The 14,047-nt window shown below is 39.7% G+C and overlaps 1 protein-coding gene across 1 annotated transcript in view; it reads left to right on the top strand.

Moving 5' to 3' along the window:
* LOC129777295 (uncharacterized) overlaps nt 1-14,047 on the top strand; it is a 58,784-nt gene that overhangs the window by 26,521 nt on the left and 18,216 nt on the right. The window contains exon 2 of the mRNA XM_055783510.1: nt 8,854-8,931. The gene's annotated coding sequence lies outside the window, so the exon portion shown is untranslated. The remainder of the gene's footprint in view (nt 1-8,853; nt 8,932-14,047) is intronic.

The following is a 14,047-nucleotide window of genomic DNA, read 5'->3' as shown; positions in this document are numbered from 1 at the left end:
ATATTATTTTCAAAAATCAGGGAGAATAAAAATAAAAATCAGGACAAATCAGGATAACTCATATTATGTTGTCCGGAAAGTTCGAACCGATTTTTGGAAACACAAACGCATGATTTTTATAGACAGTTACTCAAGTTTATGTGCACAGTTTTGTTCCACGATCTTTCGGCATCTTTCACAAAGCTTGAAAATATTATCCTCCCAGAATATGTTTGCTTTCTCATCGAAAACTGTTTTATATATAAATATTTTAAAACTATGTATATCCCATCTCCTCATCTTTATTTATCATGAAGCGTTACAGGAATCACTCGAAATTTTCACTGTTCAACCATGCTTCGCACACTATTTTTGCTGAGTGTAAAAATAAATTATCGTAAACAAATACCCTGGAAAAAGATGATGAAGATGGTAGAGTTTCGAGCGACATAGCATGCGCTGCCATAACTATTCTTCAAATCGTGACGTCCGTATTTGTGTTTCTCTTTGATTGCCTACCACATCCAAGTGAATGCAGTAAGTAATGTTTCAATAAAAAACATACATTCTATGAAAATTCCCGCTGGTTATGAGGAGAATGTGACAGCGTGCAGTGAACATTTGTGAAATCACGTAAATTTTATGTGCAATTTTCACTCTCCCATGTTCATAGAAACAAATGAATTTTCATTATTTAAATGACACGTAGTTGATATTTTGAATGCTCTCAGTGTCGGTGTTTGATGTAAGAAAATAATCTTCAATTAATCCAAATTTCACTGAAAATGTTACTGCTTTCGAGAACTAAACACAAGACTGCTCTCTGGTCGTTTTTACCATATATATAATGTGAATAAGCCACAATATAATTGTCATCTTTGAAAAAAAAACCGTTGAAAGCACAAATGATCATGGAACCGTGAGTATTTTGAACACTGTTTTGTTTCTACCATACACCGTTCTAAATTATATTTCGGACATCATATTTCGGACGCTTTGCTCTAATATCTTGAAATGCTTAGTGCACTGATGACATAACTGTAAAATTAATATCACAATTGCTTCTTTAGAGTAATCCCTTGGTTTCACTATCATTTCATATGAGAACTACATTTGAATTTTAACAGAATCATTATCGTTTGTGTTTGACGTTTGCTTAGCGTGAGAACGTAGAATTTACCAGTTTATAAATATTTTAATTTCTCCCGTGTTTCATCAGTTTTCATCATCGTTAACAGTTTACTGTGATTGCATGGTAAGTGTTTCGCAGTTGATTATAAAATATAATCAAGTGTAATGTAATTTTCGTCCAAAAAATTACAAAATAAAGTGTCCGAAATTTGATTTAGTGTCCGAAGTTTGATTTTTATTCGCTTCATTTGAAAAGCATTTTATTCGATGATTTTTTTATGTTTTCAATCAAATAGGTACCAAAGTAGAAAGCTTAAATGCATATTGAACTAATTTATTAAAAATATCAACCAAATAATACCTGTGCATAAAGTTTAGATCTGTTTTCTGCATCATATGCCTTAAGCGTCCGCAATATGATTCAGAACTGTACATTCCATAATGAATGCAAATAATTACGACACGATATTTTGCTTACCAATACAGATATACTTCGCCTACTGCTCAAAGCCAATAAACAAAGAGTGTATAGCACACACTAAGGTAAAAAATAACCAATTGCCCCTAAGAACAAAAAGTCATGGCAAATCAAGAATAAATCTCGAGATTTTCGGTTAATGTTTGCTATTTTTACGACAAAAAAACGCGAAAATCTCAACACACTTTGAAATGTCTTCACAAAATTTATATTTACAACCATTTCTATACTAATGCATATACACTCAGCAATATAAATTAGCGAATAAGAGTGAACCATCAAAAATTTTAAGTAATTTTTGGAAGGCTTAAGCTTCGCGATGAATGGAGAAGAGATATACACATCATTTTAAATTACAAGTTACTTGAAATATCTTTACAATGTGTTTAAAATCGTCTGACATACGCCAAAAGACGTAAGTCCTAGCAGACAACGAGTCCGTAGAGTTGGTTTCGTTGGGTTTCTGCTCGCATCAGTATCGCGCCTAGATTCGAAAAAAATTATAATAAAAATCTTCCCGAGACAATCTGTGTATATCCTGCAAAAAAACCACTTTCGGTCGCGTGCATTTTTGCTCGTCGTTTCGCCAACCGCTTTTGGGGGAAGGGAAGTGCATTGTCGCCGCGGACAAATCCCAAGTTGGCCCGTAAGGTTGTGTCTGTCTATGTCAGTGGATTTTCTTCTCGCTTCTTGCCACGTTCATGTGAGAACCACCGGATAGAATCTCCACCTCACAAGATCTGTGGAGATTGCATATTAAAGTTCCAACCGAGGTCATCGGTTACATGATGGCGATGGAGGTTTACAGCATTTTGTAGTGTACGGTGTGTGTGTGCGTGTGGTTTTAACCCATTTATACACTAAAGTTGTAACAGAGTTCTATGAGACTTTTAAGCAGCACTCAATAGCATTGATGTGGAATGAGATTTACTTGCGCTTATTCAACGGTTGTATATTCCTTCGCTAATTCAGTATCGATATTGTATGCATCTGACAGTTCATTAGAAGCCAAAACTCTGCCAACATCGACGTTCCGTCGATTTCGACGGAGAAGTAATATGGAATCAGCACCTCTGCTGTCACGTTTTATCTTCCACTCCTATTTCCTGCGTCAGAACTAACCACCCTCTCTCCCACCACTAATGAAAAACAATCAGCTGTTAAGCAACTGGTTGCGTAGCAACGCCACCAACATCGCCCACTGTCACCCTCCCGTCCGAAAAACGCCATCCCCAAATGAGATAATAACACAACTCAGTACTAGCAGGCGGCATTCAACAAGAGGTTGTTTTGTTTTCGGCAGTTCTGACGTTTCGTCGACGCACAAAAGCAGCAGCCGTCCGCCGGTGGCGGAGGCGGCGGCAGCAGCGGCAACAACCAGTTGATGATTAATCAGAATGAACCTCCGCTGCCGCCGTCCCCCATCACACTTACCGAAAACAAAGCTCTGACCGTCAAAAAAGGACCCGATCGGCTGGGCTGTGTTGTGCTGTTGTGTCGCGTGCTGCATCACACACAACAAGTTCACCCTCTTCTTTCTCTCGCGGGTTTTCTCTGTGTGTGCATTTTCACTGATTCACTCGGAGGGTTTCTCTCGGTCCGTCGGTGATGGTGGTGGTGGGCGCTATCATTCGGCGCTGCTTGAAGTTTGCCATTTTTCGGCAGTGCTGATGGTGGCCCGGTTGGAGGGTGTGGTGGTTACTGGAGGAAGGTCGTCTGGCTGTGCTCGCGCGAAGTGAATCAGCTGATTTTGGGAAGTACCCTCTCGCGCTGACTGACTGACTGACTGACTGTGTTCGGGTTCTACGCGAAGAATGCGGAATTTTTGGATGCGAGTTAATTATGGCCGGATAGGCTCGCACGATCTCGGCTGATGTGACACATTCGGGTTTGCTGAGTATGAATTTTCAATGATTAAAAATGCTAAAATAGGGTTGAAATGTGAGCTTCTAATATCTCATACATTTGTGTAGACCGCAAGACGTTTCCCTAACACATCGGCGATTGCGACTGTGGCAAATCTTGTTCAAAGATATACAAAATCAACATGCAACAAATATCGTAATGTACCTACGTCAACTTCCTGTTCTCTACCGTCTAATTACCAATACAATCTACGAATGAAATTCTCACAAACAGAATTGTCAATCGTATTTATTATTTGTCAATCCTACATTGGTCCGACGTCGATGATTCATTGATATCGGGTGTGTTTACATTTTATATGATGCACTAATGGCAACATATTTTTTTATTTATGCACGTTCGACTCGATTATACACAGACTCGATTAGGCCACGGTGACATTGCTTCGGAGTACTTACGAAAACTTGACTGTACGATCACTGACAAAAAAAAAACTAGTTTGTTCGCTCATAGCAGACGATTTCGAACGAAGCGAAGAGAAGCAATGTAACCACATCAATACAATTCTATGTACAGTATTTCGTCAATTATTGAAGTTCGAATTAAAGGTAACCGGCGATACATTTTTGTGATAGCTTTTTTTTTAAGTTTGTATTCATTCCGTTGGAACGACAAAAAAGCGAGTCAAAAAATCCTCTGGGACGTGAATCGAACCGGCGAGGATTGACTAGTTTTTAACGGTATCCAATTTGAATCCACATTCATGTCAAGACTTCCGTGACCAGAGCACCAGAAAGTTGGACATAAAAGATTATAGTTTTTTTAAATCTCCAAAAAAATGCTGGACATTTAAAAAAAATTATAAATGGTTCACTTGCAAACTAAAAAAAAATTGTAATTTTGAAGCACCTGCGTCGTTCTAGTTAATATAAAATATATATATATATATATTAAAATATTGTGTGTGGCGAAGGTTCGGCAGATTATCAGGTAATGGATAGTTTGAACTAGGGGATTTAATTCTCTCTCTTTTAATAGATTAATATGAGCTTTTTCTACAAATGTCGAATGCAGTATCTATTGCTCTACCATGGACCAGGGAATAATTCCAAATAGAAAACTAATTTACCGAGGAAAATTAGAAACGAAAATCCGGGTAAATTTAAAAACACTAAAAAACGATGAAAATGTGTTATTTTGGATTTTCTTTTACTATTCGAGTCCTAGCACTATGTTCTATTCACCACAATCACCAAATTATGAATGCTGGTGATAGGTGTGACAAATACGAAATTTTTCTGTCAAACTTGTTATGATTCCTGCCCCTGAGAATCAAATAGTTGTACATTTTGTAGTTGTTATTTTGTGTTTTCAGTGTTTCAAAAACGGGAAAGATAGATTTTTGGAAATTGAGTGATATGTTCTCATAGATGGCGAAAAATTACGAAAAAAGAATCCCGTCTGCTGTCGGCGGTGTCAACGTGGTTAACCTCAACGTGTTATTTGCGCGGGCTTGCGTGTTTGAGCGTTGAGCGTTTCCATTTCCGTAGCATTTAGCGTTTAGATTTTAGCGTTAAACGTTCAACTTAGAGATTTGAGCGTTTAGCGCTCAGCTTTAAGTGTTTAACGTTTAGCTTTTAGCTGTTAACTTTTAACGTTCAACATTTAGCGTTTAGATTTTAGCGTTGAACATTGAGCGTTGAGTGTTGAACTTTTAGCGTTTGTCTTTTAGCGTTTAATGTTTAGCTTTCAGCTTCTAGGGTTTAACGTTCTTAGATTTTAGATTTTAGCGCTAAACGATTAGCGTTTAGGACCACACTTTTAGGACTGTTTAGGACCACAATTTTTGAAGTTGTCAAAAAAAGGGCCTCCGATTCGACCTCTTTTAGCTTTTAACGTTCAGCATTTAGCGTTTAGATTTTAGCGTTGAACGTTGAGTGTTGAGCGTTGAGTTTCAGCGTTGAGCGTTTAACGTTTAGCGTTTATTTTTTAGCTTCTAGCGTTTAACGTTTAGATCTTACCGTTAAACGTTTAGCGTTAAGCGTTAAGCGTTGAGCGTTCAGCGTTTAGCTTTAAATGTTAAGTTATGTTTGACATTTAGCAGATTTTAGCGTTTTAGCTTTTTTTGCGTTGAACGTTCAGTGTTGAGTGTTTAGCGTTGAGCGTTTAGCGTTTAGCTTGTAGCGTATAAAGTTTGGCGTTTAGATTTGAGCGTTAAACGCTTAGTGCTAAACGTTTAGCGTTGAGCATTGATCGTTCACCGTTAAGCTTTAAGTGTTCAACGTTCAGCATTTAGCGTTTAGAGATAAGATTTTAGCGTTAAAGGCTTAGCGCTCATCGTTTAGTTTTTCACGTTTCGCATTCAGCGTTTAGCGATAAACGATTAGCGTTGAGCGTTTAGTCTTGAGTGTTAAACGTTTGGTCTATAGCTTTTAACTTTTAGATTTTTGCGTTTATCTTTTGCGGTTAGAATTTTAGCGTTAAACACTAGCGGTAAACGTTTAGCGTTGAACCTTGATTTATAGCGTTTAGCTTTAAGTGCTTAACGTTTAGCGTTCAGATTTTAGCGTTAAACGCTTAGCGCTAAAAGTTTAGCTTTTAACGTTCAGCATTCAGCGTTTAGCGTTTAGGTTTTAGCGTTAAACCATTAGTGTTGAGCGTTTAGCGTATTGCTTTTAGCTTTTTGCGTTTAACGTTTAGCATTTAGGACCACCATTTTTGAAGCTGTCGAAAAAATGGACTTTCGATTTGAAGTATTTTTTCATTTTTTAAACATGAACCCCATCTAGCAGTGGAAAACATAGTTAAAGGGTTATAATATACATTTCAATACCGATGTCACCAAAAAAAACAAAAATTTTATATGATGACCGCTGCAATTTAGAGGATCGGGTCGAGGCCACTTTCCCTTGTATAATCGATTCCGGTCTGTATGTTATTTTATTCATATCAATGCTCATACAGAAGATAAATTTAAAAAGATAGGTTTAACTTTTAGTTTTATCACCATTTTCTATTTTATCGACCTGGGAAGTTTTTTGATGCCATAATCTCTTCCTTTGGGCTTTGGAAGTATCCGATAACTCTCGATTTTGAGAAATTGAATGTATCGGAATGTAGCGGCCTAGGACAAGGATTAATTTCAAAATTTCTTAGGTCAGTTGCAATTCCATCATCAGGTCATGAGTTCTCTAAAAAAATTAATAGCGAAAACGAGTTGTTGGGGACATCTTCTGTAGAACGTTTGGCCTGGAAGCTATCCATAGTCAATCTTTACGTGTGTTTTGCATTTTATGGTGAATGCAAAGTCCAGAAGTTCTTTTGTGTAAATAATTCGTAAATTCTTCTTTGCACGTATTTTGTTCCATTCGAACGACAGTTTTTCGCACATGGAAACGCTTGGAGGCGTTGCGAATCCCAAAGGCCGCCTGTCAAACTATTCAAAATCCATCCACTAAGAAAGCTTTAAAAGATAGACCAATGAGTGGATAACTTGCAACTCACGATCAATTTTTGAATCACTGACAACCTTCAATATCTTGTCGAGAACTCGTACTGGTTTTTTGTTCCTTTCCACGATTGAAAGAAAAAAGATGAGCCAGTCTTTTGCGCTCACTTTGACACCGCTTGACAACAACAATAACAAACACCAATGGAACCGTCAATGCCATCTTCGATGGCTGTCGTTGCTGTCAAACGGCGCGCACAAATCTTGAATACGCGCACGAGGAGTACAGAAAAAATAATACCAGGAAAATCCAAAGCAATTCGTCACTTTCGAGATCGAGCGTGTTCGGTACGCGCGTAATTCGCGCTCGGTATTTTTCGATCTTGATTTATTTCCCTCCAGCGCGCTCGCCCCCGCCTCTGCACGCAGCCAGCCAGCTGTGTGGCTGGCATTCTGTGTTTTTTCGCTGATCCAGAAACACGCACGGCGCGAGGAAACGCAATTCTCTCGGACCTTTTGTCCTTGGATATCCGCACGACCGACAGCCCGCCCTCTCCTCCACCGCGTTGGATTGGATCTTTGCCATTTAAAAAAAAAAATCTTTCTAACTGACATTGTCTCGGTGTCTCAAGATTAGATTTTGGAATGTACGCGTGACCTTACACTTCCATGAAGTGGTGGAACGTTCGGGGTACACCAGAATGCGGCGACCTTCGCAGCTGTCGCCGAGACAGAGCGGTGGACAGAGCGGCGTGAGTCTGGTTTCGAAAAATAATAACAGAAAAATCGATTTGCTCGGGCTCGTATGTGCACACCACACCTTCCATAGAGTCCATGTTATGTGTATGGATCCGTGTGGGACGACAACAATGGTCTCGCGGACGCAAAAGTAGGGAACAAAAATGAAGTACAGCAAAAAAGAAGGCACCAGTCGGTGAACTCTCTCCCGCCTCGGTGGGACTATGTAAGGAGGGCTTTTTTTCTCTATTATTAAAAATATGTACGCGATAGAAGAGGATAAAATTCGATCCGAAACGATCCAATGCGATGGGGGGACCCCAATGGATCTTGAGGAACGACGGGAGGGGAAAACTCGTAGGGAAAAGATGATTTTTCATTTCTATACGACCGTTTTCTGTGGAGGATTGCCCCGTGGACCGAGGGGTTTCACGATGCGATCTCCCGAAGCTCTGTCCTCTTACACCAGCTTCCCTTTTTTGGGTCCCTCGCGTGTGACCCCTTGTCGTCGCCGCCACCACCAGCGTATAACATGAGTACGGACACACAACACTACATTAAAAATAACGATATCCAGCGGAAAGAAATGCAATGAAAATAACTATGAACTCTGGTGGGATGGGATGCGGAAGCGAGGAGGACGGGGCGAGGCGAGGCGAGGACCTAGAAAAGATGAGACCAGGCGAAAAAAGTTCAATTATCGTCCGACGAGCTTTTTTATATGTTCCCTTTGACTATTTTCCTCTCCCGAGAGTTCGTTCCAACGTTTTGAGTCTTTCGTTTCGTTCGTTCGTTTTTTTTATTATTTCGTTGCTTTTTTTTTTGCTCGTAGAAAATGGAAATATTTTAGAAAGAAAATAATTTATCTCTACATTCCGCAGCTTCGGGAGCTTTTTTTCTCTCTCTCGGCTTCTTCTTCGGTGCCGGTGCTTCGTTGTGTTTCCTTCGTCGTCGTTTGGTTGGATGGATGACGAAGAAAATTGATTGTGTTGGAGTCTGTTGGTTCGTTTTTGTGTGGCGCGGTGTTTTTTCCCCCTATATTGGTTTTTATATGATAAATGCTATGAGAACACACATTAGTTGATGTCGAAAACCTCGCTAATTGTTGGAGAATGGAAGTGGTCAATTGGGGTCACCATCTTTTTTATCATAAATAGTAATTGTTTTGGATGTTGTTTGCTAATGTTACTTGTTTCTATTCTTCTCATTCCAGATTAACGTTTGCCCCCAACAAATGCCAAACACGCAGTAATTGTGTTATTTGATTCCGACAACTGCATGTGATCAATTGGTAAGTTGACATCGTTTTTTATCTCGAAATGCATTACAAGAAATAATTTCCTGATTTTGAATAATAACTCAACTGTTGTCTATAACGTGTGAAGCAGTCTTCAAAACCGATTGATCCTGAACTCAAACACCTAATCACTCAGACCTCTTTCTGGCCGATATTTGAATCCCCTCATTCAATCCACATTTTAAACACGTCGATTTACAATTAGATCAGCACAGGAGAATTTGGTTATTATCATCTGTTTAAAAGTTACTTTTTTTGAACGCCTTTGCTAAGCAATTCTTGTTTCGGTGTTTTCTTCCAATCAAGGTTCGTCCAAGACTCCTGTTTTCAATTTTTTTGTGTTTTCAATTCAACACATTTTTTTTCTATTTACTAGAATAGTGTTGCATTTTTGGATGCTATTTTGGTAGTTTTTTTTTCTTGTGTTAGATATATTTTTATTTCTGACATCGTATCGTCAGTTGACTGTTTTTACAATGCTTTTAATATTTATTTTCATGGTTTCTCTTTTCCGGATTTCCACTTTCTTTTCCGGTCTCTCTTTATTTCTTCTCGTCTCTCATTTTCTCTTTAGGTCTGCTTCTTTCTCTTCATCTCAGTGTCTCTCTCTTTCTTTTCTTCTTTCTCTTCTTCTCTTTTTCTTTATCTGTCTGTTTCCTCTCATTCTCTCTCTCCCCCTTTCTCTTCCTCTCATTCTCTCTCTCCCCCCTTTCTCTTCCTATCATTCTCTCCCCTCCTCTCTCTCTTCCTCTCATTCTCTCTCTTCCCCTTTCTCTTCCTCTCATTCTCTCCCCCACTCTCTCTCTCTTCCTCTCATTCTCTCCCCCTTTCTCTCTTCCTCTCATTCTCTCCCCTCCTCTATCTCTTCCTCTCATACTCTCTCCCCTTCCTCTTCCTCTCATTCTCTATCTTCATTTTTCTTCCTCTCATTATCTCTCCCTTTCTCTCATTCTTTTTCCCCATTACTCTCTCCTTCTCTTCGTATGCACCTCTCTCATTGAGTCTCAAGCTTTTTTCTTCCAGACTCTTCAAATTCCCCACGCTATCTCTCGGTCTACTACTCTTTCCGAGGCTTTCCATCCTTTTCCAGTTTCCCACATCTCTCCCTCTCACTATCCCGCTCTTTCTCTCTCTTCCACTTTCCCTCTGTCTCTCTCATTGCTTTTTTTTGTATGCATTTCGCTCATCGGGTTCCCCACCCTCTGTTCAGGTCTACATCTCTCTTATTTCGGTATCTCATACTCTCTCCCACAGTATTTCATGGTTTCCCAGTCTCCCACTCTATTTTGGTTTACCATACTCTCATCGCCCACTTTCTTCTCATATCTCCCGTTCGCTCTCTCTCGATCTTCCATTTTCTCTGCCGATCTCCCACTCTCTTTTCTCCCACACTCTCTCCTGATATCCCACTGTCTCTTTCGGTCTTCCACTTTTTCATTCGGTCTTTCATGACCTCTCCCAGTCTCTCATTCTCTTTGTCCTTCTCTTTCCCTCTATCTATTTATCCTGATATTTCTCCTCCCCTTCCGGATTACACTTGATCTTCTCCTCACTTTCAGTCTCTTCGGCTTGGTATGCACCTTTCTCATCGAGTCTCCCATTTTCCTCCGTTCTTTCCCTTCTCTCTCTCTCTCTTTCTCTCTCTTTCTCTCTTGATATGTACCCCTCTCTTTCTCTCAAAACGCATCTCTCTCATCGGGTCTCCCATTCTTTTTCGATCTCTCATACTCTCTCTTCCGATCTTTCATTCATTCTCAGATTCCCGCTCTTTCCTGGTTTACCATTCTCTCATCGGATCTCCCATTTTCTGTTCCAGTCTTCCACTTTCTACTCTGCCTACAGATCGTCTTCCATTTTTTTTCTCCGATGTTCCACTCTCTCCCTCTCTGTCTTTCTCTTTTTATCTCTCGGTTTCTCTTCCTTAATCTCCTTGTCTTTCTCTTTTTTCTCTCTCTCCGTCTTTCTCTTTCTTTCTCTTTTTTCTTTCTTCCTTTCTCTTTTCTCTTTCTTACTCTCTCTCTCTCTCCCTTTTTTCTTTCTCCTTTTCTCTCTCTCTTTTTTCTTTCTCCTTTTCTCTCTCTCTCTTTTTCTCTCTCTCTCTTTCTCTCTCTCTTTATCTCTCTCTCTCTCTCCTTTTCTCTCTTTCTCTCTCTCTCTCTCTCTCTCCTTTTCTCTCTTTCTCTCTCTCTCTCTCTCTCTCTCTCCTTTTCTCTCTTTCTCTCTCTCTCTCCTTTTCTCTCTTTCTCTCTCTCTCTCTCTCCTTTTCTCTTTCTCTCTTTCTCTTTTTCTCTTTCTCTTTTTCTCTTTCTCTCTCTTGCTCTCTCTCTCTTTTTCTTTCTTTCCCTCTCTCTTTCATTAAACGCACCTTTCTCATCGGGTCTCTCACTCTCTCTCTATTGGTATTCTAATCTCTCTTCAGATCTCCTACCCTCACTCTCTCACTCACTTTCCCTTCTGGTCACCTATTCTTTTATTTTGCCTCCCTCGCTCTCTTCCGGCCAGCCGGTCTCTCTGATTATATTTGAAAATTTCACATTTCACGAGTAACACAGCTCCAAATTTACCTACTAATTGCTTTTGATTGATGATGATGGATGGATGTAACGAACGTTCACTCGCGAGCATGTATTTTGTAATGCTGGTCGTCAGCATTATATTCACGAGTATACTCACAAGTAAATACCCATTTTACGTTCACGAGTTTTCTTTGAAACGGCAGAACAGATTTACCTAACAATGAAGCAATGGTGAATTACAGTTCTGCTCTGACTCTCCCTACGCTCGCGAATCGAATACCATGAGCTTATTTACATTCTACTGCTCGCTTGGCTCGTGAATCTGGAATTTTGCGGACAATCTTGTACCTTGTGCGTGTCAAAACCCCTTTTGACCCATCCATACTGAAGATTAGCGAGACGAATCATTTCAGTGAGCCATGTGTTCAATCTAGCGAGCCGGTTCTTTTGAGAAACTGGATTATTCGGGTATGTGAACTTTCTTTTGAGAAACGTGGTTTATTTAGGAGTCGTGGCTCATTTGAGGACCGTGGTTTATTTGAGGGTCGTGCCATATTTACGAGCTGTGAATTATTTTGAGCCGTACTATTTTGAGAGTCCTGACATATTTCAGAGCCGTCGATTGTTTGGCAGCGGTGGTTCATTTGACATGATTTATTTAAAACTAGCTAACCCGGCAAACTTCGTCCCGCCCATTTACTTGATTAATTCTCGAGTAATGCAGAAATTTGTGTTTTATTTGTATGGCAGCCACCCCTAAGAGAGGGGGGAGGAGTATCTAACCACCATAGAAACATTCATTGCACCCTAAAGTTTCCATATGCCTAATTTGGTTTAATTTGCTTGATTAATTCTCGGGTAATGCAAAAATTTGTGTTTCATTTGTACGGCAGCCCCCTCTAAGAGAGGGGGAAGGAGTATCTTAACACCATAGAAACATTTATTGCATCCTAAAACCTCCACATGCCAAATTTGGTTTCATTTGCTTGATTAATTCTCGAGTAATGCAGAAATTTGTGTTTCATTTGTATGGCAGCCCCCTCCCTTGAGTGGGGGAAGGACTGTCTAACCATCATAGAAACATTTATTGCACCCTAAAACTTTCACATGCCAACTTTGGTTTCGTTTGATTGATTAATTTCCGAGTAATGCAAAAAATTGTGTTTCATTTGTATGGCAGCCCCCTCTAAGAGAGGGGGAAGGAGTATCTTATCACCATAGAAACATTTATTGCATCCTAAAACCTCCACATGCCAAATTTGGTTTCATTTGCTTGATTAATTCTCGAGTAATGCAGAAATTTGTGTTTCATTTGTATGGCAGCCCCCCCTTTGAGTGGGGGAAGGACTGTCTAACCATCATAGAAACATTTATTGCACCCTAAAACTTTCACATGCCAACTTTGGTTTCGTTTGCTTGGTTAATTTCCGAGTAATGCAGAAATTTGTGTTTCATTTGTATGGCAGCCCCCCCTTAGAGAGTGGGGAGGGGTCTCAAAATATCACGAAAACCTTCCCCGGCCCCAAAAACCCCTACATACCAATTTTCATGTCGATCGGTTCAGTAGTTTCCGAGTCTGTAAGAATCAGACAGACAGACAGACATCACTCCATTTTTATATATATAGATAGATAGAAGATAGATAGATAGATATAGATAGATAGATATAGATAGATAGATATAGATATATGAATTGCTTATTTGAGAATCGTGAAATATTTGAGAGCCGTGGTCGTGACTTATACAGAGTAGCTCATTTGGGAAATCCGTGTCTTAACGTATGAGGAAAAAAAATCCGAAAGTTGCAATAGTTTTGAGTTCCTTCTTGATTTTTTTGATCAAACAGTCGGCGTTTTTTAGCTCGATAACCGTTATGGTATACCATCCGCTTCAAATTCGCCCAGAAAGTTTCAATAGGCCGCAGCTGTGGGACATTTGGAGGATTACATTCTTTCGGGATGGGCTCGATACTGCGTTGGCGCAAATCCACTAAGGTTGCATTAGCATATTGTGACGATGCTAAGTCTGACCAAAATACCACTTTTTCATTTTTGAGGTGCCGTTGGATACATTTTTGGAGGACTGGCATACACTTTGTCACATAGATTTGCGCATTAATCGCCAGGCTCTTCTTCAAAAACTCCGGTGCGCTTATTCCACGCTCACTGATGGCCATCCATAACATAACCTTAGTCGGATACTTTGACTTATGGATAAACTTCACATCTGATACTGCCTCTTTATATGGGGACTCGTAGTAGAATTGTGGTTGCTATTCATTACCCTCTACAGGAAAATATGTTCGTATGTTCATCGTTCATGATACACTTATATTCTGAGGAAGCAGCGAAAAATGTTTAGGGAAGAGCTCGTAGTTTGGATTTAATTTTACTGGACTGTGTTTTGGTGACCTCAGAGGCGCGTTATTTGGATAGTACGGTATGTACACGTTTTTTTTAATCCAAGATACTTGAACTAGTTAGACACTTCACTTTTACATTTTTCTTTGTTTTTCTCACAAAATTCGAAAATAAATTTACGACGGTCTTCTTCCGAAAATGTCTTTTTTTCAACTAAGCGATACTTGACAGAAT

Source organism: Toxorhynchites rutilus, chromosome 1 (assembly GCF_029784135.1).
Source record: "Toxorhynchites rutilus septentrionalis strain SRP chromosome 1, ASM2978413v1, whole genome shotgun sequence".
Lineage (NCBI taxonomy): Eukaryota > Metazoa > Arthropoda > Insecta > Diptera > Culicidae > Toxorhynchites > Toxorhynchites rutilus.
The sequence above is the reverse complement of the archived record's forward strand: the minus strand, read 5'-3'. Positions and strand labels throughout refer to the sequence as shown.